The 25,069-nt window shown below is 42.9% G+C and overlaps 1 pseudogene; it reads left to right on the top strand.

Annotated features, from left to right (window-relative positions):
• Positions 1-5,203: 5,203 nt before the first annotated feature.
• Positions 5,204-5,310, top strand: LOC125439540 (annotated as a pseudogene).
• Positions 5,311-25,069: the final 19,759 nt, after the last annotated feature.

Below are 25,069 nucleotides of genomic sequence, written 5' to 3'. Positions count from 1 at the left end.
TATTCAAGAAGACTTTTCTGTGCAGGTAACCGGATTGCACTGAACAAAATGGTCCACAAAGTTGCTTCCATAAATTATCAGGGTCTGTGGTCTATCTGTCTGTCTGTATATGAACATATAGCTTGATGTAGGGAGGATCCTGCTATGTATTTCTGCATCCTTTAATAAATCATATTTAATACATATGCTTTGCTTCTATTGTGTTTTTCTAGTTGGCTCCAGATTTCTGCATTCATGATCCTCTCACACTGCTTATTGAATGTTCCATCCTGTTGATTGTATTGACTCACTCTGTATAATCCGCCTTGAGTCCCAGGGAGAAGAGCAGACTATAATTAATATAAATAAATAAATGAATGCTCTCCCTCCTTCCCCCACAGAGATTCTTCCTCAAAGAACTGGGTGAAAATCTACTAAACTGAGTTATTTTTCAGAGAATAATGGATGTAAAACTTTGCTTTGTTTACCAGAAGAGTGCAGTTCCCCCTTTTTGTGACAAGAAATGGATTTTAAACTAGCTGCTTTATGTGTCACGGTGCTAATCTAAAATCTTGGAGGGGAAAAAAGAGACAATCTTGTGGCTTTTGTGTAAGCTTTCTTACTATCTAGCTGCAATCACTATCCTTGCTCTTGCCCACCCACCAGGAGACTGCTAAAAATTTTTTTTCAAGAAGCTATGTGATAACATTTAAACAGAAAAAAAAGATGAGTGTAACTGTAGGTCAAAGGAGAACATAGGTTTTTTTTAAACAAAGTCTACAGGATCTCTATCTTTTGCACTACAAGAGACCCTCAGCACCAAACCTTTTCGCTGCTTAAAATGCTGAAGATCTCTTTTCCTGCATGGGATGTAAGATTCAAACTATGGCTATATTCATCCTGGCGGTGTGGCTTAAGTGCTGCATGTCTTCTTACTGCGCCACAGTTCACACTTGAATAACACGACAACGTTAATGTTAGAACATCCAGTGGCAATTTACTGCTGTATACCTCTGGGGATATTTTGGGTTGGCAGCATAAATATTTGGACATAGTGGATTTTTGGAAGCCATGTCAGTAATATTCTCTTGTTGAGGGTAAGGGATTGCAGAATAGATGTTAACTTTCCTCTCAGCTTGCACACAAAGCAGAGAGGACAAATAGCAGTCTACTTTGCACTGAAACAGTATACCAAATGTTAGAGAAGTGAAGTCCTTAATTGCTGAAGCAACCCTGGATGTAAACTACTACTGTTAGATAGGTGTGAATACTCCCTGTGATGTAGATTAACGTTAAAACAAGGCACTCGGTGAAATGAAAATGTTTCCTTATCTAAATAAAACATGCATTTGTTTTTACTATACAGCAGGCCAGCCAGACTCCTAATATACCATACTACATTTTCTACTTAGAGAGCCCCATCCAAGGAGGGGGATCCGCTCATGGAAGTGGTGTGCAACCACACTGGCGGATTTGCCCTACATGGGGCACTTGTCCTGGCAGAGGGGAGATTTTGTCAACATGCGGCCACTGTGGTCCTTCTCCAGTGCTGGGACTTGGATGCCCCACCAACGTCCTAGGGCCCCAGGCCAGTTGTAGTAGAGCTGGCCCTGGGATGTGGCCAGGATTTCTTGCCTTGATAGCACTTAAAAATTCTGTTAGAAATCCTCTTCTGTGATCTCATTGCTAATCATTTTGATTATTTCAGCTGTATGATTTAGCTTTCATACAAAATTTGTACATCTGCCTTGTGCCACAAGAAAACAGAGGACATAAATATTTTAATAAAGTAAGTGCATTCTTAATGTGCCCTGCCGCCTACACATTTTAGGGCTTATACCCCTTTCAGTTATACTTGTACTGCCATTAGATCAAATGTCAGATTTTCACCCATACCATATTTGTTATTGCTCCATCCTCTCGTCAATGTTTCCCTAGATTGATCCCTCTTTAATTAAGCCTTCTGCCTCTTCCCCTCACTTCTTCCAACCCTGGTTTCTTTGCTCCATGCTTGCTAAAAAGCAATCTGCATATTATGTTTCCACAGGTCCTCCCCAGGTCCACTGTGAGGACTTTCGGTCAGATATCAGCTGTGAGTTTCCCACTGGGGCCTGATTTGGATTGGGACCACATTATTTTGCTGACTGAAATGGTCCCAGGGTTTATTATTTTCCCTACTGGGGTCTGCAGGTGGACTGATGTGGTACATGTAGGTTTCCACAATGGGGCAACTAGCACCGCCCAGAGCATTTCAGGTAAGGTTGAAGGTTTTGATCTCTGCTCCAAAGTCCAGATCCAAATAGAGACCCATGCTCCTGGGAACTGAATTCCGAGTGGGTAGCATGCAGCTGACATCTTACTGAAAGTCAGGCCCCTTCTGCACAGGCAAAATAATGCGTTTTCAAACCACTTTCACAACTGTTTGCAAGTGGATTTTGCTATTCCGCACAGCTTCAAAGAGCACTGAAAGCAGTTTGAAAGTGCATTATTCTGCATGTGCGGAATGAGCCCCAGAGTGGGAAATCCAGATACACAACCCATGAAAAAAAATGTAATATGTCTATTCTCTGCCCTGAGCTAGCAGGTCCTAGCTCCTGTGTTTTCAGAACGCTCTTTCCATTCATTCTTCAGAAATGGGTAACATTTCTAATGTTACAAAGAAATGAGATGCTCTGCAACAAAAAATCAACTTTGTTATTATTGCTGAACATTATTCTCACCCCTGGAAAACAGAAACTCTTAAGCATATGTTGTAGGTACATAATGCCAAGTTATGGGCTGCAGCCTGTGATCTTACAGCCTTGAAATAACATCATTAGTCACATTCTGTGAAAGTAACTTCAACTGCTTCTCTCTTCCAATAAACTCAATATATCAGCCCAGAATATCATTATAGGAAAGATCTGTGATGTTTTCAAATCATGCGAGTCCTGCTTCGATTCCTTCAAAGCAGGATTGTGTCCTTTTGCGTTCCCCAATTCTGTTGTCATTTAGTGCAGAATGAAATGCCATTAAATGTCTAGATGACAACAACCTTTGGATTTCTTGCTATAACACTCTGGTTTAAATCTGCAGTTAAGTTAAAATGTTCTAGCCAGAACAGGGCATTGGCATATTATTTTACAGCTGCTCTCCTACCTTCCTTTATAGAATGCTGAAGGATATGCAATCATTTCCTGTTATTTTTGCTGTCAAGATTTGGTTTTAGAAACTTTTTAGAGGGCTTTCTAGGAAGTGAAACTTATGAAATTTATACTTTAGGGGTTTTGCATTCAGCTGAAAAGCTCTCGGAAGGAGTTACCAGAGCCAATCTTTCCCCCATTTTCTGCTGTTTTTTATATATATATATTTGATGATCCAAGTAGACTTGCTAACAAAACTCAACATGCTACAGACTCTGCAACGACTGAAGGGGAATCAGGTAAAATACCCTCTTTCTCCCTTATCTGTTGATTCAAGTCACCAACAGAAGAGGGGGAAAGGTTGTTTGGCCTGATTCACAGTACTCCGCACTTGGAGTACTGTGTCCAGTTCTGGTCGCCGCATCTCAAAAAGGATATTGAGGAGATAGAAAAAGTGCAGAGAAGGGCAACAAGGATGATTGAGGGACTGGAGCACCTTCCCTATGAGGAGAGGCTGCAGCGTTTGGGACTCTTTAGTTTGGAGAGGAGGAGGCTGAGGGGGGATATGATTGAAGTCTACAAAATTATGCATGGGGTAGAAAATGTTGACAGAGAGACATTTTTTCTCTCTTTCTCCACAATACTAGAACAAGGGGACATTCATTGAAAATGCTGGGGAAGAATTAGGACTAATAAAGGAAACACTTCTTCATAGCGTGTGATTGGTGTTTTGGAAATTCATACCCACTGCCACAGGAGGTGGTGATGGCCACTAACCTGGATAGCTTTAAAAGGCTTGGACAGATTTATGGAGGAGAGGATTGATTTATGGCTACCAATCTTGATCCTCTTTGATCTGGGATTGCAAATGCCTTAACAGACCAGGTGATAAGAACTAACAGCCATGAAGGCCATTTAAGTTCACATCCTACATGTGAGCTCCCAAAGGCACCTGGTGGGCCACTGCGAGTAGCAGAGAGCTGGACTAGATGGACTTTGGTCTGATCCAGCTGGCTTGTTCTTATGTTCTTATGTTCTTATCTCTGCAGTAACCCATATTGTGGCCATTTTGTTTTAATTCTCTCCTGATCCTCAGAGAAGATTTTTAGGACAAACAGTAGATTGCTTGGGAAAGGGGACGGCAGAGCTTTTCTGTGACGACATCCAATCCTGCTGCTATCAGAAAGTGATTTTCCTTTCCTCATGGGCTGCAGCCTGTGATCTTACAGCCTTGAAATAACATCATTAGTCACATTCTGTGAAAGTAACTTCAACTGCTTCTCTCTTCCAATAAACTCAATATATCAGCCCAGAATATCATTATAGGAAAGATCTGTGATGTGATGATTTTCCTTTCCTCACCCCTTTTTCACCACCACCCCTTTCCTCACCACCTTGACTTTCTATAACTCCCCAAAGGCATTATTACATACAGGAAGGCCCTCTAAGTTGTGTGGGTTGGAAGGCTGCACTGTAGAGGAAAATCAGGTAAGGTCTTCTTCATGTTCTGTAATCTCATTTAGCTACTCACTGCGATAAATTTCCATGAAAGCCCTTGCCAGAATCAACCTGCTGTCCAGTGGACATGCCAATGCTTTTTTTCAAGTGTCCATTATCATTAAAGTCCCCAGCATGAAAAAAAAAATCATCATAGCACAGTGGTGGCGAACCTTTGGCACTCCAGATGTTATGGACTACAATTCCCATCAGCCCCTGCCACATGGCCAATTGGCCATGTGGCAGGGGCTGATGGGAATTGTAGTCCATAACATCTGGAGTGCCAAAGGTTCGCCACCACAGTCATAGCACATCAGCATGAGAGCCAGCATAGTATAGTGGTTAAGAGTGGCAGACTCTAATCTGGAGAACCAAGTTTGATTCCCCAGTCCTCCACTTGCAGCCTGCTGGATGACCTTGGGTGAATTTCAGTTCTCTCAGAAGTCTCTCAGCCCCATCAACCTCACAAGGTGCCTGATGTGGGAGGATGTCTTTTTGAGATTCCTTAAGGCAGAGAAAGGTGGGGTGCAAAAACCAGCTCTTTTTCTTCTTCATTATCATGATTAGCTTATAAGGCATCAAGAAGGATGTGGTATTAAAAACTTATCGCTTCTCGGCCTTTTGGCTAAGATCAAGTGTAGTATTAAAAACTTGTTCTCATAAAACAGACATGTACAAATTGTGAATTAAGCATTCATCATTTTAAACATTTCTTGTGGGGTTCAAGGGGATTGGTGGGGGGGATACAAAAGCATTATAATATGTTTGTGTTTCTGGTGTGGAACTTGCTAGAGCACTTTTTGGATGAACAAACAGTGGATCTGATGGATAAATAAACAGTGGATCCAATGAAAACAGATTTCAGTAAATATGCTTTGGCACCATCAGTTTCAATTAAAATGCTACATTTAGCAAATGTCTGCAGTACCCCTGGTCTTAAGTTCCAGTTTGATTCTTCAAAAAACCCCACTTATTAAGGGTATTTATATTCTGACTTTCCACTTTAATGTGCAAAGTGGCCCATGAAACAGCCTTGTTTACACCAGAATACAAAATATGAACTTGCCAGCAATAAACTCATGCTCTCCTTTCTCACTTCCTGTAAAAACTAGTATAAAACTTAAACAGCACATTTTTAATTGGCTCAGAAAAACCATGCACTGTACTTACAAGAAACTCCACCTCAGTGGATCATATATGTTATCACGATTATTGCCTCCTGCTGACTTTGAGACAGAATCTGTCTTTTGATTTCTCCCCACTCTTTCCTGAATCTTCTCAATTCATTTGTGAACTCTCCTGTCCCACTTTCAGCAGAAATTTAATAGTGATTTCTACAGCACATGGCAGAAGAAGACGTCAAAAAGAGGTCAAAAGCATTTCAACCGTAGAGCAGGCATGCTCCTGGAGCTAAATCACTAATTTTCCAGATTGCCATTAATGTCAGCTGAGCACAAAGCAGTCCTTGTCTCCCAAGGGTTTCTGTATCAGGGAAGCCCACTGCAGCAGCTTGGATTCTTTGGTTTTAAAAGCACCTCTCCAGTTCTACACCCTGGTTTCAATTTAATGTGCCCAACCAGCTTTCTGGATATCTCCCCTGCTTGACTGAACCTATGTCTGATTCTCCTTGGAACTTCCTTCCATCTCTGCCTTCTCTCCTCTAAAAACCAGGGCCCAATTCTGGATGGGCAGTGATGGTGACAAGTGCTGTTAAATCACATCTGATTCATGGCGACTCTCTAAGGTATCAAGACAAGACACAGTCAGAGGTGGTTTGCCATAGCCTGCCACTGTGTGCACCAAGAGAATTCCAAGAGACCTGTGATTGCCCCAAAGTCACCCAGCAGCCTGTGATTTTCCCATCGGGTGAAACCTACTACTTCCCCCATTGTGGAAACCTACATGTACTTGGAATGTGGTGACCTTGGGCCAATGATAGGTCTGCTGGGTGACCTTGGGCCAATGTGGAGGAATGGGAAATTGAACCTTGTTCTCCAGATTAGAGACAGATTAGGAGAGGTATATCCATTCCAGGAGCACCTAAGCATGTCTCATAGTTAAGTGTTCCCCACAGCGTTCTTGAACTTCAGCCTATTTCTGTGATATTCTGTTAGTCATCACCCGTATAAAAAGAAGAAAAATGACATCCCCTATGAAACCAATAGGTTTTGATGATATATGCAGGTGGAGCCACGGACAGCTCCTCATCCTCCCCATTCCTTTCCAAGGCCCATGCAACTTCTTCAGTAATGTGCTGCTGCTGCATGGGCATACCAGAGATTTTATTTCTATCTTATTTCATATTACAGCATCAACAAAGTGACTTTAGATGAGAGGAGATAATTCTCTTCTGTGCCATACTTGAAAGTTCAGAGCTTACATCTGCGGATGGAGTCTCCTGAACTTAATAAATACCTGTGCTGAGCTGTAGCATTCCAGATGCAAGTTTCTTTTATCCTCTGATGTACTTAGACGATGGAGTATAACATTACTGAACAAATCCTAGAACTGAAAAGTAGGGCAAAGGCCACCTATTTCAGTCTATTCTTTTCTTCTAAGAGTTGAACTGTTTGATGCATAGAGTCTATAAACCCTCGGAGGAAAATGTACACATTTCCTCAACAATGGACTTGGCAAACAGTTTGACCCCTTTCTTTTCAAGACATGTAGGATGTGGAAAGTAGATTATCCTTCAGTGCAATGGTAAGCCATCTATTGGTAGATTCTGGACTGGATCACTGCAGATTTCTGAAGCTCCAAAGCCACAGGAAGTCCACATTGCCTAGTGATCCTTGACTTAAATGTATATCTCAGGAGAAGCCTAGGTTTTCCCCTCTTCCCTGCATCTTGATTTCCAGGACATGTCCACGCTGCAGAGTTTAACCTCTGTTTCTCAGGCTGCCTAGTCTAATGCTTTCACTCACTTATTCCTTAGCCATGTTAAAGTAACTTCGGTTTAGTAAAGCAATAAACAAAATTGTTGACATAGAATGCGGCTTAAAAATCAGGCATAGAGGCAGGCAATGGCAAGCCACCTTGAATGTCTCTTCCCTTGAAAACCCTACAGGATAAGCTGTGACTTGATAACAACTAAGTAAGTAAGTAAGTAAGTAAGTAAGTAAGTAAGTAAGTAAGTAAGTAAGTAAGTAAGTAAGTAAGTGAAGGAAGGAAGGAAGGAAGGAAGGAAGGAAGGAAGGAAGGAAGGAAGGAAGGAAGGAAGGAAGGAAGGAAGGAAGGAAGGAAGGAAGGAAGGAAGGAAGGAAGGAAGGAAGGAAGGAAGGAAGGAAGGAACCACTTTTTGCAGGTCAAAAGGGACTTCTTGGAGGAAGGGAATGCAGCAAATATTCATATCCATAAGCATCTTCCACTGTTGTTGGATTGTTGGATCCATGGATTGTTGGATCCATTCTAGTATAAGGACAGAGCAAGAAATAGCAGATCTTCCTCAACCATCCCTTCCCCACACTCACCTTGAGGGCTGAAGTCGGGGGCAAAATCTAGATTGTCTCTGGGCTTTGGTACCTAATTACCTAAATGTGAGTTGCCAAGCGTCAATCTGATATGATGATGAGTAGGTCTCTGTATACTGAGACACTCTGTATACTGAGACATTCTGCTTATGTTTAGCTGCGCTCTTTTCAGTATAACTTTCAGGACTGATCCTGTCATTAAAAAGGGTTTGAAAGGGGGCTGTAGTTAGGCTCCTGGCCTACTTATGCCACTGTCTGTCCTGACATCCACTTACCAAGTAGTCAAGATGAAAAGTTTCAATTTTAATTTCAGCTTTAAGATAGATTTCACTGTGGGCTTGTTTCTTGCTGCGTTTGAATTTTGATGTTGTTTTGTTTATCTTATTCAGACAGAATCTTTTACATATGCAGCTCAATTATTTATCTGTGGTGTCCAGATAAGATGCAACATTACTTATTTTTGACTGCCATATCAGAAATACAGTCTAAATAACAGTGGGTTCTGCACAGATCCTGGGGAAACTGTTTGTGATGAATAGGCTATGATATAATCAGCAGCAAGCCATCAAGCTTGATGCACAGTTCTTCATTGCATGCATCTTTCAAATGCTAAAGTGGGAAGGTTACGCTTGATCACCAGCTCTTGCAACTTTATGAATTGCAAGCACGAGTTGTGTTAAAAGCATTCCAAGTTTCCCCAAGAGCTGAAGCCAATAGTCTGTATTCTCCAGAATTTAGACGTGGATTGTTAAAGCATAGTGGATGACAAAAAGACTAGTAAGACTAGGGTTGTGCACCGTTTTTTCTCTGTATTTTTCAGATTTGAGCTTAATAGACCTGAAAATTTTCTGAAAATTCAAAAAAAGCCAAATCTCCATACCAATGTGGGGATTTTCCCCTGGCATTTCTTTTTTTACTATCTGAAACATTTTGGGTCCGTAAAAACCTATGGGAAATATTTGTGGGACTTGGGGGAGCAGTTTTTTCTCTGAAAGTAGAGCTACCAAATTTTCAGAGTAGCTAAGGGGATTCTCCTTACAAGAACCTTCAAGTGTGGTACAGATTGGGTAAGGGGTCCAATTTCATGGCTCCTCCATCCAATCTCCAGTGAAAACAATGGAGGAACATTTGAGGATGTTGAACTAATCTTCACCAAACTTGGGAATTCTTGTAAGGAGAGGCACCAGCCGCTATGCTGAAACTTTTGCACCACTAACTTAATAAACAGCTCCACAGACCCCTGCAAAGTTTTCCCACTAACTAACATAGAAGTCATTCCCTTCAACTTTTAAAGGGAATGGCTCCGTGTTACCCTATGGTGAATCTTTCTGGGGCTTGGGGGGGGGGGGGGGCTATGTTTCAAGGTAGAGGATCCAAATTTTCAGCATAGCTGCAGATGTTTCTCTTTAGAAGATTCCTCAGGTTTCGTGAAGATTGGGTTAGGGAGATCAATTTTTCTGCCCACAAATAAAACCGGATGCCTATAAAATTGAACCCCCTGACCCAAACTTAACCAAACTTGAAAGCTCTTGTAAGGAGAGGTACCTGCAGCTACACTGAAAATTTGGTGACTCTATCTCAAACAATAGCCCCTCTGGAGCCCTACAAAGACTCACCAAAGAATGCAATGTTGCTTAAAAATGTTCCTACCATTGCAAAAATGGTGATTCTCTGATTTAAAGTTGCTTGACTCCAATTTAAAGTCATCTCATTTTTGGAGAAAGGTTCACAGCTCAGTACGTATAGTCTTGTTTCAGTTTGTTTTACTCAGAAGAGTATGCTGTTATCAAGTCCTTTTTTGTAATTTTTTTAAAAAATCAATCCTAATAAATTATTAAGTTGCTGAAAGATATCAATGAAAGAAAGGGCATTTGGCTTTTTAAAAGTTTATTAAAATAGTTCACAAGATAATTTGATTGCAAATCCAGATCTGAACTCATGGGAAATTGGTACCTGCTAAAGTTCTGTTTTAATCTCTCCAGTAATGATGCACAAAGGCCCTGAGGCTGAAATTCAGCAAAGTTCAAATTGGAAATCAGGTATAAATGTTCAATGTGTTGGGTAATTACCTAATAGAACAAATTATCAAGAGCTGTGGTTAACAATTGCTGCTAACCTGCCTTCCATTGAGGACCTGTATACTGCACGGGTCAAAAAAAGGGCTGTGAAAATATTTACTGACCCCTTGCATCCTGGACATAAACTGTTTCAACTCTTACCCTCTAAACGTCGCTACAGAGCACTGCACACCAAGACAACTAGACATAAGAACAGTTTTTTCCCGAATGCCATCACTCTGTTAAACAAATAATTTCCTCGATAATGTTAAACTATTTATTATATACTTATTATATAATTACTGCACTACTTTTTTCATCATTCCTATTACCCATCTCCTCCCACTTATGACTGTATAACTATAGCCTGTGCTGGCATTTTATTTTACATTTTATTTTATTTTATTTTATTTTATTTTATGATTTTACATTTTATGTTTTCATTACTACTGATTGTTTCCTGATTGCTTACTAGACCTATATGACAATCATTAGTGCTGTACCTTATGATTCTTGACAAATGTATTTTTCTTTTATGTACACTGAGAGCATATGCACCGGAGACAAATTCCTTGTGTGTCCAGTCACACTTGGCCAATAAAGATTCTATTCTATTCTATTCTATTCTATTCTATTCTATTCTATTCTATTCTATTCTATTCTATTCTATTCTATTCTATTCTAACTTTGTCATTCCTTGGAATCTTTAGTTCAGGTCTAAATAGCTTTTTAGATGTGACTCAAGGACTACTAGTATTACATCACTTTGTAATAATGGGATTATTAGAAGCATTCTCAGATTTCTCTGACTCAGTGACCTCATCTGATTTCACCATATCTCCCAACCTTGGTTAGCCATGAGCAGCGCTGCACACTTGATTTCCCATTTTAAGCTTGTTTGATTAATGATTTGGACTGAGCTTTTAATATTTAAAACCCATTTCCCCAAAATAATTCTGCTGCTTTCTGTCACTTCTAGAGGGAAGTGTTGCTAATTTCCATTTCTGTGTAGACCAGAGAGCACTACCCCTGTTCTTTCTGGGACCTTGGACTCTCTCCACCCTTCTTCCAAAAAGTCTACCTTGAACCCCATGGATTATTCCAATTCTTTCATTTCAGATCTCTCTCTCTCTCTCTCCTTTTCCCCCTCCCCCACTTTTTGACAATATACTTGAGAAAGTGGTAAGCTTTCTGGATGAGATGACATTTCCTCTAAAAGATCAGGTTCCCTACATTATCTGAGCCTGGGGTATCTGTACTTGCCTATCTCACCAGTTCCTTTCTCTGGTATTCCCACCTAGAAAGGTGATGTGTAACCAGGGACAACGTTGTAGTGATATTACCACATTCATTGAATTTTTTTCCTACTAATTATCACATATTTATGCATCCTTCTTATATGGAGTTGAGGCCAGCATACATTGTCCCCCTCCCCTATAATCTTGAAAAATAGGTTAGGCTGAGGGAGAGCCATTGGCTGAAAATCACCTAATGAGCTTTGAAGTTGGATCTCCAGACACTACCTCTCTCAGTAGCTGTCTTCTGCCCCATGAAATCCATCTGGTGCCTGCATTGCTTGTACCTAGATTACAAGGGATGGCCTTTGTAAACCATTCTGCTTTTAGTTCAATTGATTGGTTTAGCTTTTATCCTTTGGTTTTGAAATTTATTTATGATTATGTCACTAATTGCTTATTGTAATATTATAATCTGATTTTTGAGTGTTGTGTTTTTTTGTCTAAGTGTACTCTTATTTTACACATGTCCATTCCAGTTTTCATTTTTTTAATTGAGTCATTTTGGTTAAATGTTTATGGAGTCTTTATAGTTTTACACATGAAGCTGTTTTGAATGAATTAAAAATAAAAGTATTGCATGTACAATCACTACTGTTATCTTTTCGACTCAAGTGAAAAGATAGCTGTGATGCCCCCATGGCTCCTCTTGCCCACCCCTGTAGGGTCCAATTATATACACCTAACTGCCAAATTGTGAGGAACTCTTCAAAGATGATATGCAAGAAATGAGTGGACTGCCCTGAAAAAATGTAGCAGGGGCATTGGTTGAAGAAACTGTAACCATGTTTAATTCTGCTTCCTGAAGATTTAATGGACAAACATCCAGTGTCCAGGATAAAAAGTGACAGAATTTTGAAACCGAGCAACCCCCCCACGCAACTCCCCCCCCACAGTGCAGTGCTATAAATAACTAATTTAGAGCCAAATAATTCCCATTGATGATCATTGTCAATATCATTTATCCAAGTGAAATAATTTTCAAACAGTGTTTGTTTTCAGTTTCTTTTGCACTGGGATGGTCACTGAATAAAAAAGATGACTTAGCAGAAAATTGCCTGGCAGGGAAGTTGTCCAACCTGAATAGTTTGAAGATATTCCTGCGGAACAGGATAATCTCAGTTACTGTTTCTGTGCACATTTCATCTTCCAGTCAATCATTCTACTATTTCAGTGGTTTTGGGAAAACTTTTTCTCTCCACGGTTTGCTATCTAATTTTAGTATTCAGGTGTCCTAGGTTGGGAAATAATTCCTCTTGTCCCTTACTGATGAATAGCATCCTCTGGGTTGTATTTTGCAATGTGCAGATAGTATATTTATGCCTGATTGATAAATATCCATTACATGTGCCAGTTTGCTGATACTATATTCAGTAAACAGCAACTGCAGGATATTGTTTGCTTCTCTGTTAGCCACCTAGTTTCTCCAGTAAATTTGAAATGTAAGTCTGGGTGTATTCACGAAAATGTTAACAGATATAATCTTTTCATATGATATTTGGGGGGGGGGTGAATATGGGAGCTGGGAGAAGCTTGGCTGGGTTTTCTTCCCTTCTCATGCCTCTGTTTTCTGTTATCTGCCTCTTCCATTATTGTAGTATATAAAAAAGAATATCTGACTGGATTGAAAACCAGTGAAGATTAGAGTTCTTTAAATGTATTAAAGTTCAGTCCCATTCTGGTAACGGAGGTATGTTGCTCAATGCTAGTCATCTTAATTTACACAATCTTGTTTCTGCAAATGATTCAGATATTCTGTATAGAGTTTCTAGTTTTTCAGTGTCTAGCTGGCCTTAAATGCATAGCACACCTTCAATCCCTTCCATCTTAACATGGGCCCCTTCCGCACATGCAGAATAATGCACTTTCAATCCACTTTCACAGTTGTTTGCAAGTGGATTTTGCTATTTCGCACAGTAAAATCTAGCATCAAAGTGCACTGAAAGTGGATTGAAAGTGCATTATTCTGCATGTGCGGAAGGGGCCATGCAGACTCAATTGGAGCCTGCAGCCCTCAGGTCCATTGGCCCCACTCCCCCACAGTCATGCAGCTAGAAAAGGGAGCAGGCCTGGTGAAGCCTCCCTGAGAGCCACCTGGCAGAGAGACAGGGAGCTAAACTAATGATTTATTTATCTGCAAGCAGTTAACAAGTGATTTATTTAACTTCATGCCATGAATATCTTCAGCTGTCCATTTACACTCATTAAACTTCTGTTAAACTTCCTCTTTCAGGCTAGATCTCAACAGGCCTCTGGCCACCCAGAACAACTCCACTGGCCTATACTCTGCAGATGCAGTGGTGGTGGGAAAGTGCCATAGAGTGTCATGGAGTATTCTTTAAAATGAACTTTTGTCTGTGCCTTATTGAATTTGTCCCCAGTCTTCATCCACCGGCATTTGAGGTATTTCCCTTGTCTTTTCACCATCCTTAGCTGCTTAGTCAACTGGGGCCTACTTGGGCTCTGGCACTTCAGAGAGAACACCCGGAGTCAACCACCTGGGGTACTTCCCCATTTCAGAAGTCAACCAGGGCATCAACAGGAATATCAACCATATCAACAGGAAAATCATCTAGAGCCATCAGAAAGCCATCCAGATCCATTGAGCTCCAGCATCAGATCATTTTAATAGATTCCCAACTCATTCAGAACCCTGGTCTTCCTGTAAATCTAAACCCAAGCAAATAGTGATCTGTCTAATTGGTTCCCCACCCTGGGACATGGACAATATATACCCCAAACATTTCCTTCTCTCTGGACACAGTGTGTAACAGACTTCCCTCTGTGATACACCTCTGAAGATGCCAGCCCCAGATGCAGGCGAAACGTTAGGAACAAGATCCACCAGACCACGGCCACACAGCCCGGAAAACCCACCACAACCAATTCTTCACAGTAGTTTGCCCAGTACCTACGTTAAGTTTTAGATTCATATCCTTTTATTTGCCCACGAATTTTCTATAAGAATTCTGCAATATTGTCTTCCTCATTACAAGGTTTAGTGAGTTTTATTCACCTTCTAGTGGTGAAGAGTTTCAGATTTTGTTTTATTTTATCAGCTAGTTGTAATTCTTTGTGCTTGTTAGAAGGTTTCTTGGATGGGACTATTCTTATGACTTCTTTCACCCTCTTTTTAAAATTTTGCAGCCTGTGACTCTTTTGGCTTTCATTTTTGTTTTTATTTTGTTCTGTAGTTTGTAAATCATTTGGTGGGAAACAAATCTAACCAATAAATCTTGTGTTTTTGTGAACTCATTGCTTCCTTTACATTACAGTGTTTGAAAAGCCCTAACACTACTTTATGTTGTGAATTGCAGGGGAAGAAATTAATGGTGATCAAAGTTGTCTTTCATTATCATCTTTTCAGGGAAGGCCCCTTGAAGGACAGAGTTTCTTGGAAGACCAGTTGAAAACCACTGAACAAAACAGTAAAACAGAGTGAGCTTCCTGAATCAACATTGAAAACCTCTTCTCCACTTCAAATCTTCCATGGATTTGCCCCCTTTCCCTTTAATATCCCAATCCTACCCACATTAACCCACCCCATTAATTTGGGGGTGGAGGTCTGGGAGTACTCCCATTGTATTGCATTTTTTCCAGTTTCAAAACAGGAGACCGTTTCTTGGGGTTGCTTGACACAAATCCCTATATCTAATAATCTTTGATTAAAGCCTGCAAGCAGTGAGATAATACGGACAAAAGCAGGCTTCACAATAGATTCACAAGTCTTCAACATCCCAGCCTACACACATTACCACAAAAGAATGTCAGTATGGGAGACTGTGGCTTTGTAAGGAAGAAAGAAAGGAAAGAGAGAAAAGGGGGTACTTCCTATAGCTAAAGAATGAATTAAAAACTCTAGGAACGCATCACCTCATGCTTTCTCACACTGATTCCAATCCACTCTTTAAAAGTGTTTGCTTTTACAATTTTTTTTCTCATACTATTTTGAGATCTTTACCATATGTGGCCGTGACACTTTTATGAGGAAATCCATGTTATCAGCTCAGTTTCTAGGATTGTTTTTATTGTTGGAGGGTTCTGTATAAATAACGAATGCGAAACTCTGCCCGGATCATTATTGCCAGCGTTCAGTGATCACTTTTAGATTGCATAGCAATAATAATTTTATTTTGTTTAAAAATTGTAAGGGTTTTTTTTGTTTGCCCAAGGAAAGTAGTACTTAGTACAGATCACTAAGATAACACAAGAAGATAAGCCCCTGTGCCACAGACCACTCTGTAAAGTCCTATCTGATTCTCCAAATAACAGACAATTGGCTTTTGAGCTGACACTTTTACACCCATTACTGAAAGGTGTATATTAAAATGCTGAAGCAAATTTCTCTGCCATTGTAAGTGTATAATGTTACAACTAAAAGGTTTTAGAGGAAGGTAGGAAATAATTTTTCTGGTTGTAATGCCATTTAAAAGCCCACAAATTGTGAGAGCTTCCACAAAGACCATCACTTCAATGCATCAATTGTTTGCGGCTGTGGAGTCATGCAGCAGATGGAACATTCCCCGTCCCCTTGCTTCTAGAGGGGGTTCCATGGTCATTTTACTGAAGGAAATGGTCATAGCACTGGATAAGCAAAGAACTGTAGTTGCATTTACCCCTAAGTAATTAGTCAGATTCTGGTTTACTTGTTCTCTGGCTGCCCCAGAAGCATACTATGCTTCCAGGGAATGAAACAGAGTGCAGGTACCACAATTCTTCATATGCCAGGGGAAAAAAATGAAAGCAAATGAAAACTGGCTGGTCAACTTATTTACAGTTATTTGTTATTTACAGATTTGTTTGTCCAAAATCAAAATGCCAAAATACAATCCACGTAATACCCTTATTCAGGGGCAAAGTGAGGGGAAACAGCGCCCAGGGCACACGTGCTCCCTATGCCCCACCACACCCCCACCACGCCCCCGCACCGGCATGTGCCCGGGTTGTCCCGTCCCCCAGCCCCACTGATGCTACACCACTACCCTTATTATCAGGGCCAGCCCAGTGACACATAACAATGCACAAGCTTTCAAGTTCCCCAGAATTCTTCATTAGGTGTTACAAAATAAAAAGATGGAAAAGGTATATTGTGAGCATTGTTTTGCAATCCTGAGGTAAAGATCTCATGCTAGTGCATGTTGAATATTCTGGACTGGTCAAAACAATCCCTCCTCTTCATTAATGATCCAGTATTGATTGTCACTGGTGAAACGTTGATAAGGTAGGCAAACGTCTAGAGAAAGGAATGTTATCTTTGTAATGTCCAAAGTTATTATTCAGGTATAAAACAAATATATTCAGGAGAAAGTAGAACGTGCTGATCAACCTTACTGATCAATTGCTTGGGGAGAATGAAAACCTAATAAAGGCAGACACCATACCTTTGAACATTGAGACCTCTTGAACATTTACAGGTGGGCTTTCTCCATGATTGCCCTTAGATTCTGGAATAATCTCCCCTTGGAGATTCACTGGGTATCTACCCTTTACAAGTTTAGGTACATAGAGAAGAATTTTTATGATTTTTGTTTATCATCCTGTTTTTATTGCTACTGTTTAATTTATTATATTTTTATTGTATGTTTTTATTGTTTTAACTTTATTGTGAGCTGTCTACAGACCTCTGTGTAAGGTGGGGTAAAATATTTATAAATAAATAATTAAGGTGATATTACTCTTTTAAAAAACCCAGGCACAATTAATGTAATGGGAAAGGAGCGAGGAACCATGTATTCAACCACCATTTGTACTCGGATTGTTTCATTCACCTAGTGATGACCTCTGAAGTCTGCTTCTGTGCAAAGATTGTCAGTAGCTGGAGGAGGGCAAAAGTATTGGAAAACTGTACAAATGTATTAACCACAAAAGCCAACAACATCAGAAGTTTATTTTATTTTATTCTTCGATTTTTACCCTGCCCATCCCCGAAGGCTTCAGGGCAGCGAACAACATAATACAACAGAATAAATACCAATAAAATACAGAAAAAACTATAAAAATAGAAAACAGAGTTATAGATGGTGACTTAAACACACCAGACCTAGCATTAACCAATAACAATAACAGCAGCACTATATCAATACATTAACAATATATCAATACAATACACAAGTGGGCTGTATAGTCAAAAGTGCCTTTCAGTAAAAGGCTGGGAAAAGATGAGGCTGTTATCAGAAAACAAATTAATTTCCTGTGAACTTAAGGACGTCGTTCTCTTTTCTCACAGAATGGGCTTAATATTTAACATCAAAAAGTGGGAACAAGGAAGATATCGATTAAACTTTGTGCCTTTTCAGCATTCCAAAAAATGCTCTTAGCCAAGCTGCCTGTCTGGTTATTGCTTTCCCATAGTGCCATCATTGTTGCTTTATGCAGGTTAGATGCTGTTCTCTCTTACTGTCTGCACAAGGCCGTCTCTCTGCCAGTAAAGTGAAGAATGATTGCCATTGGTTCTCCCACCTATTGCCGATCCTTGCATTGTGCCTAGTGCAGGGAGGTCCCCTGAACGCTGGGAAAGTTCTTCAGGATGTACAGGGGGCGGGGGGCGGGGGGCAGGGTGGGGACTTTCCAGTGGCAATCTGTTCATACACAACATATCTAACCCTCTGGGTTTTTTTAAAAAACCAACTGTATTTCTAGTGAGAAATGCAGCCATGTGCCAGCAAAGTTTCATTTCTCTATCCATGCAATGAGTCTTCAGAGCCATTCATACCTTGTTGTACAAAGATTATTTATTATCTTTGATGCAACCTCCATATATGAAAAAAAAACTATGCACCAAAATACAGTTAATGACAAATAAGGTCAGCTCATTTTCAGTGGACTTTTTATGAGCAAAGCAGACTTGAATTGTGCACAAATCGAACTCTAGCACATACTGCTAAGAAGTGTATTGCTATAATCATTGCTCTTTTTTCTGCTAAACTTTATTAATAAGCATTGGTAATCTCTCTGAACAGAATGTATGGCTGTGTGTCAAGTGGGCATGTTTACACTTAGCTCCGAGTTTAACTGATGGCCTTGCCTGCAAGGATTAGCCAGGTGAACAAACATACCTGAGGGGAAGTTAGACATTGGACAGGTGATCTAATGTCTTGGCTTATAAGAAAACCGGGCATTCAGCTGGCAGTGGAAAATCAACAAGGAGGATATATTGAGGATATAGGACGGAAGCAGGAGGATTGGGTGTAATTAATGATTCAGATGAAGGGAAGGGTGAATGAAATCACAAGTGAATGCATGTGGAAGAAAGGATGTTCAGTTTAGAAATGCTCAGATATGTGAAGATGGAAAGGTTGGGTTTGGCAGCAAGACTGTCATGCGCCTTTTTATGGAGTCCATTTTGGGGGTCCCTGTATGCATTTTGCTAAGAAAATGGAGACACGTCATGAGATTATGTCATCATTGGTAGAAGAGGTTTTCCTGAGCCAATGGCTTTTAACTCGCTATCTGCTGACCAGGTATTTACAGCATATTGTATCCTTTCTTTTTGTCGCGTACAGGCACTTGGCTGTTGTCCTGCTATCACTTTAATTAAAATTAGGCATCTCCATTACACAAATGCAAGAAATTTCACCATGAAAATCCAGTTTAGTTTCATACTCCAATCCTCTACTAACACTGACATGAAAGCTGGCTTGTGTGAAGTGCTTAGGTACATGAACTTAAAGTATAGGAGTTTTTAGGGCATTGTGGTTAAAAGGGGATACTATAGAACATAAGAACATAAGAACTAGCCTGCTGGATCAGACCAGAGTCCATCTAGTCCAGCACTCTGCTACTCACAGTGGCCTACCAGGCGCCTTTGGGAGCTCACATGTAGGAGGTGAAAGCAATGGTCTTCTGCTGCTGCTGTTCCCGAGCACCTGGTCTGCTAAGGCATTTGCAACCTCAGATCAAGATTAGTAGCCACAGATCGACTTCTCCTCCAGAAATCTGTCCAAGCTCCTTTTAAAGCTATCCAGGTTAGTGGCCATCACCACCTCCTGTGGCAGCATATTCCAAACACCAATCACACGTTGCGTGAAGAAGTGTTTCCTTTTATTAGTCCTAATTCTCTCTCTCCCCCCCTCCCCCAGCATTTTCAATGTATGCCCCCTGGTTCTAGTACTGTGAGAAAGAGAGAGAAATTTCTCTCTGTCAACATTTTCTATCCCATGCATAATTTTATAGACTTCAATCATATCCCCCCTCAGACGTCTCCTCTCCAAACTAAAGAGTCCCAAACACTGCAGCCTCTCCTCATAAGGAAGGAAGGTGGGGGTGATTTGGACAAATAGAGAGGGTGATTTGGACAAATGGTATGTAGGTGGATGTAAATATAAACAACAGTGTTTTGCATAACATGCAAATCATTTAAGGTCTCTAGATTTGGTAGCCTTTAATAGTATAGGTTTATTTATCTGGGCAGTGCATAATGTACATAATAAAACTTTACAATTTAAAACCAATTATAAATAACATAAAATGATAATTAACCTATTGATATAGAGAAATCAGATGGCACAGATCACATTCCATTTCAGATCATGAGGGTTGGTCCAGATGACATAACCATACCAGATCAAAATACAGGGGATGGCATCCATTTCAGTGGCTATCCCCCCCCCAAAGGCCCGGTGGAATAATTCCATTTTACAGGCCCTGCGGAACTGCTCAAGGTCCTGCAGGGCCCTAATGAATGGTGGCAAGGAGTTCTACCAGGCAGGTGCCAAGGCACTAAAGATCCTGGCCCAGGTGGAGGCTAGCCACATCATAGAGAGGTCAGGGACCTGCAGAGGCCGTGTGGTAACATATGGGGAAAGATGGTCTCTAAGGTATGAGGGCCTCAGACCGCAAAGTGCCTTAAAGGTTAACACCAACACCTTGAAGGTGATCCAGTGTTCTACTGGGTGCCAGTGCAGATGGCGCAGGATAGGAGAGATAGGGTGCCATATAGAGCTACCTACGAGAAGACACGCCGCAGCATGCTGGACCAACATCATCCTCCAGATCAGCCACAAGGGCAGGCCCGCATATAGCAAGTTGCAACAATCTAGTCTGGAGGTGACTGTAGCATGGATCACAGTGGTCAGGTCAGTCTGGGTGAGGTAAGGAGCCAGCCATTGTGCGTGGTGCAGATGAAAAAAACACCACCTGGGTTGTACAGGCCACCTAGGTCTCCATCAGTAGAGACAAATCCAGGTTGACCCCCAGGCTACAAACAGAGGAGGCTACCAGCAAAGAGATCTCCTCAAGCAGCAGCAGCTGAAACCCCTCCCCCCATCGCGACCCACCCAAAGGACCTCCGTCTTAGTTGGATTCAGTTCTAACCTGCTTTGCTTCAACCAACCAGTGACCACCTCCAAACAGTGCTGCAGAGCCTCAGGGGCAGTATCCCGCCCCAGGTTGGTGTGCCCACTCCACCCATAAGCATTTATGTATGTACTGATTTATTGTCCACCTTTCTCATTGAGACTCAAGGTGGATTACACAGTGTTAGTCAATGCAATCAGTAGGATGAGAAATATAATAAGCAATATAATAAGCTTAGGTGTCTGGAAATAGCTCTGGGCTTACACTCCTGCGAATACCTCCTCCCATCACTAATCATACTGCAGCGGACTGTGGCATCTTGGAAGGGCCCAAAGCACAGACCAAGGGAAGAGCACTGGGAGCTGACCACCTCAGCCTATCTGGAGCCACAGCCATGTCAAAAGCAGCCAGTCAGGATCCTAGCAGAAGCAGCTGACCCACAAGCAGCAGGCACCACTGCAACTGGGAATGGGGAAGCCATCTTCCATGTGGGGCAGGTGGGGACCAACTTGGCCAGCTGTTGAGGTGAGTTGGGTGGTCACTCTGTTAAGTCTTACCTTTGGCCCAACCAGCACTCCTTATTAGCTATTCTGCCAGATTGCGAGGCGTCATAGAAGGGCAGGGAAAGGGCCAGGTGTGGGCAAGCAGAAGAAGTAAGGAATGACTGTGGTCTGCTTGACCAGGAACTGGCCCAGGAACTAGCCTGGGCAGAATTTGTCCTTACATTCAATGTCAGTGGGAAAGGGATGGAAACAACAGATGTTTCTTCCTGATGATGTCCAGGAAGAAGCAAGCTCAGCTTGGAGATATGGGAGCTGTTGCCCGTGGAAGAGAAAGTCCCTCTCTAATTCTGAGGCCTAAGGAGGCCATGTGGCTCATAGCAAGATGACAGAGAGGGACTGGGCAGGTGAGACTGGGCAGGAGAAGCACTACACTAGGGTTACAAATACGAACAAAAGTATTAGACGTGATAAGTTAATGCAGAAAATGGCATTGCATAAGAAGAAACAATGCAGTGAAAGAATCATCCCTTTACCATACTTTGCCCTGTCTGTTAATACAAAATACCAGGCTAAGGAATAAATTAAGCTGCAGTGCTAAACACTGAATTCGTTGGGACATTTTCCAAATATACATGCGTAAGACTGAACTGTAAGAGCCTGTTAAATATTAAAAAGATCACAGTGTAGTTCTAAAACTACACCAATTCAGAATACACGTAGGGATTATAAATCTGAATGCTGCTGTGTGCTGAAAGCTCTTTATATGTGAAAATGATCATGTTGTGAAAAAACAACTAGGCAAAGACCCTTTTTTCTTAAGCACTAGCTTAGCACGAACAATCCAGTGTAAGACTATCAATGGAAAATTGTGCTACATGGCACAGAAATGTCAGTATATTATTTAAGGTACCTTCTGTCTTCTACCAAGCACTTCCAAAGCATTACCCACCACGAAACTTTCTCTTCTCACTAGACACAGTGTGTAACAGACTTCTCTCTGTGATACACCTTTGAAGATGCCAGCTACAGATGCAGGCAAAACGTTAGGAACAAGATCCACCAGACCACAGCCAAACAGCCCGAAAACCCCACCACAACCATTACCCACCAACTGCATTCATGCTGTGGAAAAGTCTGCAATGGGCCCTTCTAAGGCATGCACTCCACTCAGGAACAGTGCTCTCTGGATCTGATATACTTCATGATCACTTTATGTAAACTGTGATGGATTGACCCAACCAATTCATCCAACATTCCCCCTCTGCTTCCCGATTGTAGGTTGTAGTAATGCACCGCTGACCCAGCAGCACCGTAGTAGAGAGCGGCTTGGCATGCCCGAAGTGGACCCTCTGACGGCCTTCTGATCCGCACCCAGCACCCCCACTCCCTCATCCCAGGTCTATGAAGGTCCGCAGTGCACCGTGAACTGTCTGGCTCAGTCACGAGGCGCGGGACAATGGTCTTGCCCCAAGGTGAGAGGATTAGGCTCAGAGCAGCTTCACGGCTCACACTCTCACGCCGCGGTAGCCAGGTTGAGATCCATGCATCCACACTGATGATCTCCAGGTCTCTCCCGGTCTCCCGGCTCATCTCCCTACCCACCTCCTTTTTAGCATACAATGAAACCCTAATAAAAGGTTAGCAAGAGACCAGCACCACAGGGCAGAGTTGTCCAGGAATCTCGAAATCCCAGCGCTTCCCTGTTGCCCAGCAGCTCTCATCCGCTCAGATAGAAACCTCCTCCAGCGTCTCGCCCTATTATTCGCTTAAGCGGCGACCCTGCAGGGATAGTGACTACAAACAAGCTGGTGCAGGAAACCCGGGGAATCCTCGAACCTCCACCCCCCCCCTGCTTTCACCCCGTGCATACAGCCTGGGAAGGGGCAGCACATGATACGAAGATCCGGCTGGATCGGCAGCATCCAGGGACCCGCGTTTGCCAGGTATGCTCGCCTGTCCTCTGGATGTCCGGCGCATCCAGGGCTGCCGGCGTCCTGGGGACCACTCTCTGCGATCCGGTGGAACACCGGTGAGTATAGGGAGCGCTTTGCAAAAAAGCAGGGGCTTATGACCAAATGCGTTGGCGAACTCAGCGTTAAGCGAGAAATCACGACAGGGTCCCGTAAAGAGAAGGAGCTGCGCCAAAGAGGGAGCTGCGCCATTGGTTGATTTGAGATTGAGAAACAAGTGTCCATGGTGTTGCACCAGAGGGGGACATTGAATCTTAAGGACTGGGAAAACATGCCAGCGCACTCTTAGCGCAGAGCCTGCGGGCGGCGCGCCGATGTCACTGCTACTGGCGATGGGGAGACAGTGTCATGTAATAGCCATCAGCCTGCAGACCTATGGCAAACCACTTGCATGTAGGCAGCCCCTCCTTTCCCGATCTTTCACCTTCCAATTTCAACCCAGATTTTCTCACCATATCCGCCTAAATCGGATGGGCCTTCCTGTCCTCCTTCTGCCCCCCCTTGCTCCGCCAGCCCACTTCAAATTCTCCAGCGGCTCAGCCTTACTCCCAACTTATGCTCCGCCTTCGTTTTCCAGCCACCCCGCACCTCCGTCCAGAAACGCCCACGTAATGGCGGCAGGGTTTCAAAGACTCTCATAGGCGTCATTATGCACGATCTGCAAAGGGAAAAGAGAAACCCTGAAGCGGAAGAGCGATACCCGATATTCTGCTAGCACATTGTGCCCGTCCATTTCACAGATGATACCGAGGGGAGGATAGGCGTTGTTCAGCCGAGGTTGGTCGAGTACAGTCCCTTAAGCTATAACATCCTCACTTCCGAGCTCCATAAAAGCGATGCGGGACATTAAGTCCACCAGCCCCTATGTGAGAGGCATGCTAGAGGCGGTCGCGAGGAATCGCACTTAATGGATTTCGGACGACTGGAAGACCACCTTCCACGCATGCTCCTGAGCCCTGCACAATTTTGTGATCTGGGAGGCGAGTTCCGCCAGCAATGCTTTAGCAGGGCGGCAGCCTCGAGTAGGCTTCTACACCGCCGCACAGCTTCACGGCCGATGCCTTCCGAAGTAACCCCAACAATCCAGATTACGTCCCTGCCGGGTATTGTACCGCCACGATTAGCCTCTGAATCGCCTACCACAAGGCGTTTTTTGAAAGATCCCCAATACCGGACAGCCAATGGCAAAGGTTTTTTCCCTATAGCACCCGGCCAGAAGCCTCAAAAGGGCCCTATGCTGAGTTTGTGAACAGGCTCCAGGAGGCCCTCAAGAGGCAGGTTGACAGCGAGGAGGCCCAGGGGCGAGACTTCGCCTTAAAGCCTTGCCAAGGAGAACGCCTCCAGCTGAGTGCCGCCAAAGCGTCCTATCCGCAGGCCTAGGGAAGGAACCCGAACTGGCCTGAGCATGCTCAAAAGCTTGCCAGGATGCTCCGGGTCTTTAAGCCCATCAAGCCAGCCTTCCTAGCGCCTCTCCGCTGCCAGAGACAGCCGAGGCCGAGTGTCTCAATTGCGGCAAACCAGGACATTTCGGAGGTGCCTGGCCGGGGGCCACAACCCTGACGGAGGAGGGTCTCTCTCTCCCCAGAGGGCGAAGACCCCCAGGAAAGTCTAAGACCGGGCTCCCCAATGCCTCAGCTGGGAGGCCCAGCTCGGGGCATCCTCCCCTCAGCCCCGAGACCAAGATCCTGACTCCTCCAAACCCCTTCCCCGGAGCTCCCCATGAGATCTTCGGGCTGCCCCAGCTCAGTATGAGTGATCCCATCCCGCAGGGAGCACCATTGGGCTGGTGGGTGTGTAATATGTGTGCCAATGCAGCAGAAGGCTTAAGCCCATTACAGCATCCGGCTTCAAGCGTGGACACAGCTCGCGTCGTGCTCCCAGG

This window comes from Sphaerodactylus townsendi, linkage group LG09 (genome assembly GCF_021028975.2).
Source record: "Sphaerodactylus townsendi isolate TG3544 linkage group LG09, MPM_Stown_v2.3, whole genome shotgun sequence".
In the NCBI taxonomy this organism is placed as follows: domain Eukaryota; kingdom Metazoa; phylum Chordata; class Lepidosauria; order Squamata; family Sphaerodactylidae; genus Sphaerodactylus; species Sphaerodactylus townsendi.
The sequence above is the reverse complement of the archived record's forward strand: the minus strand, read 5'-3'. Positions and strand labels throughout refer to the sequence as shown.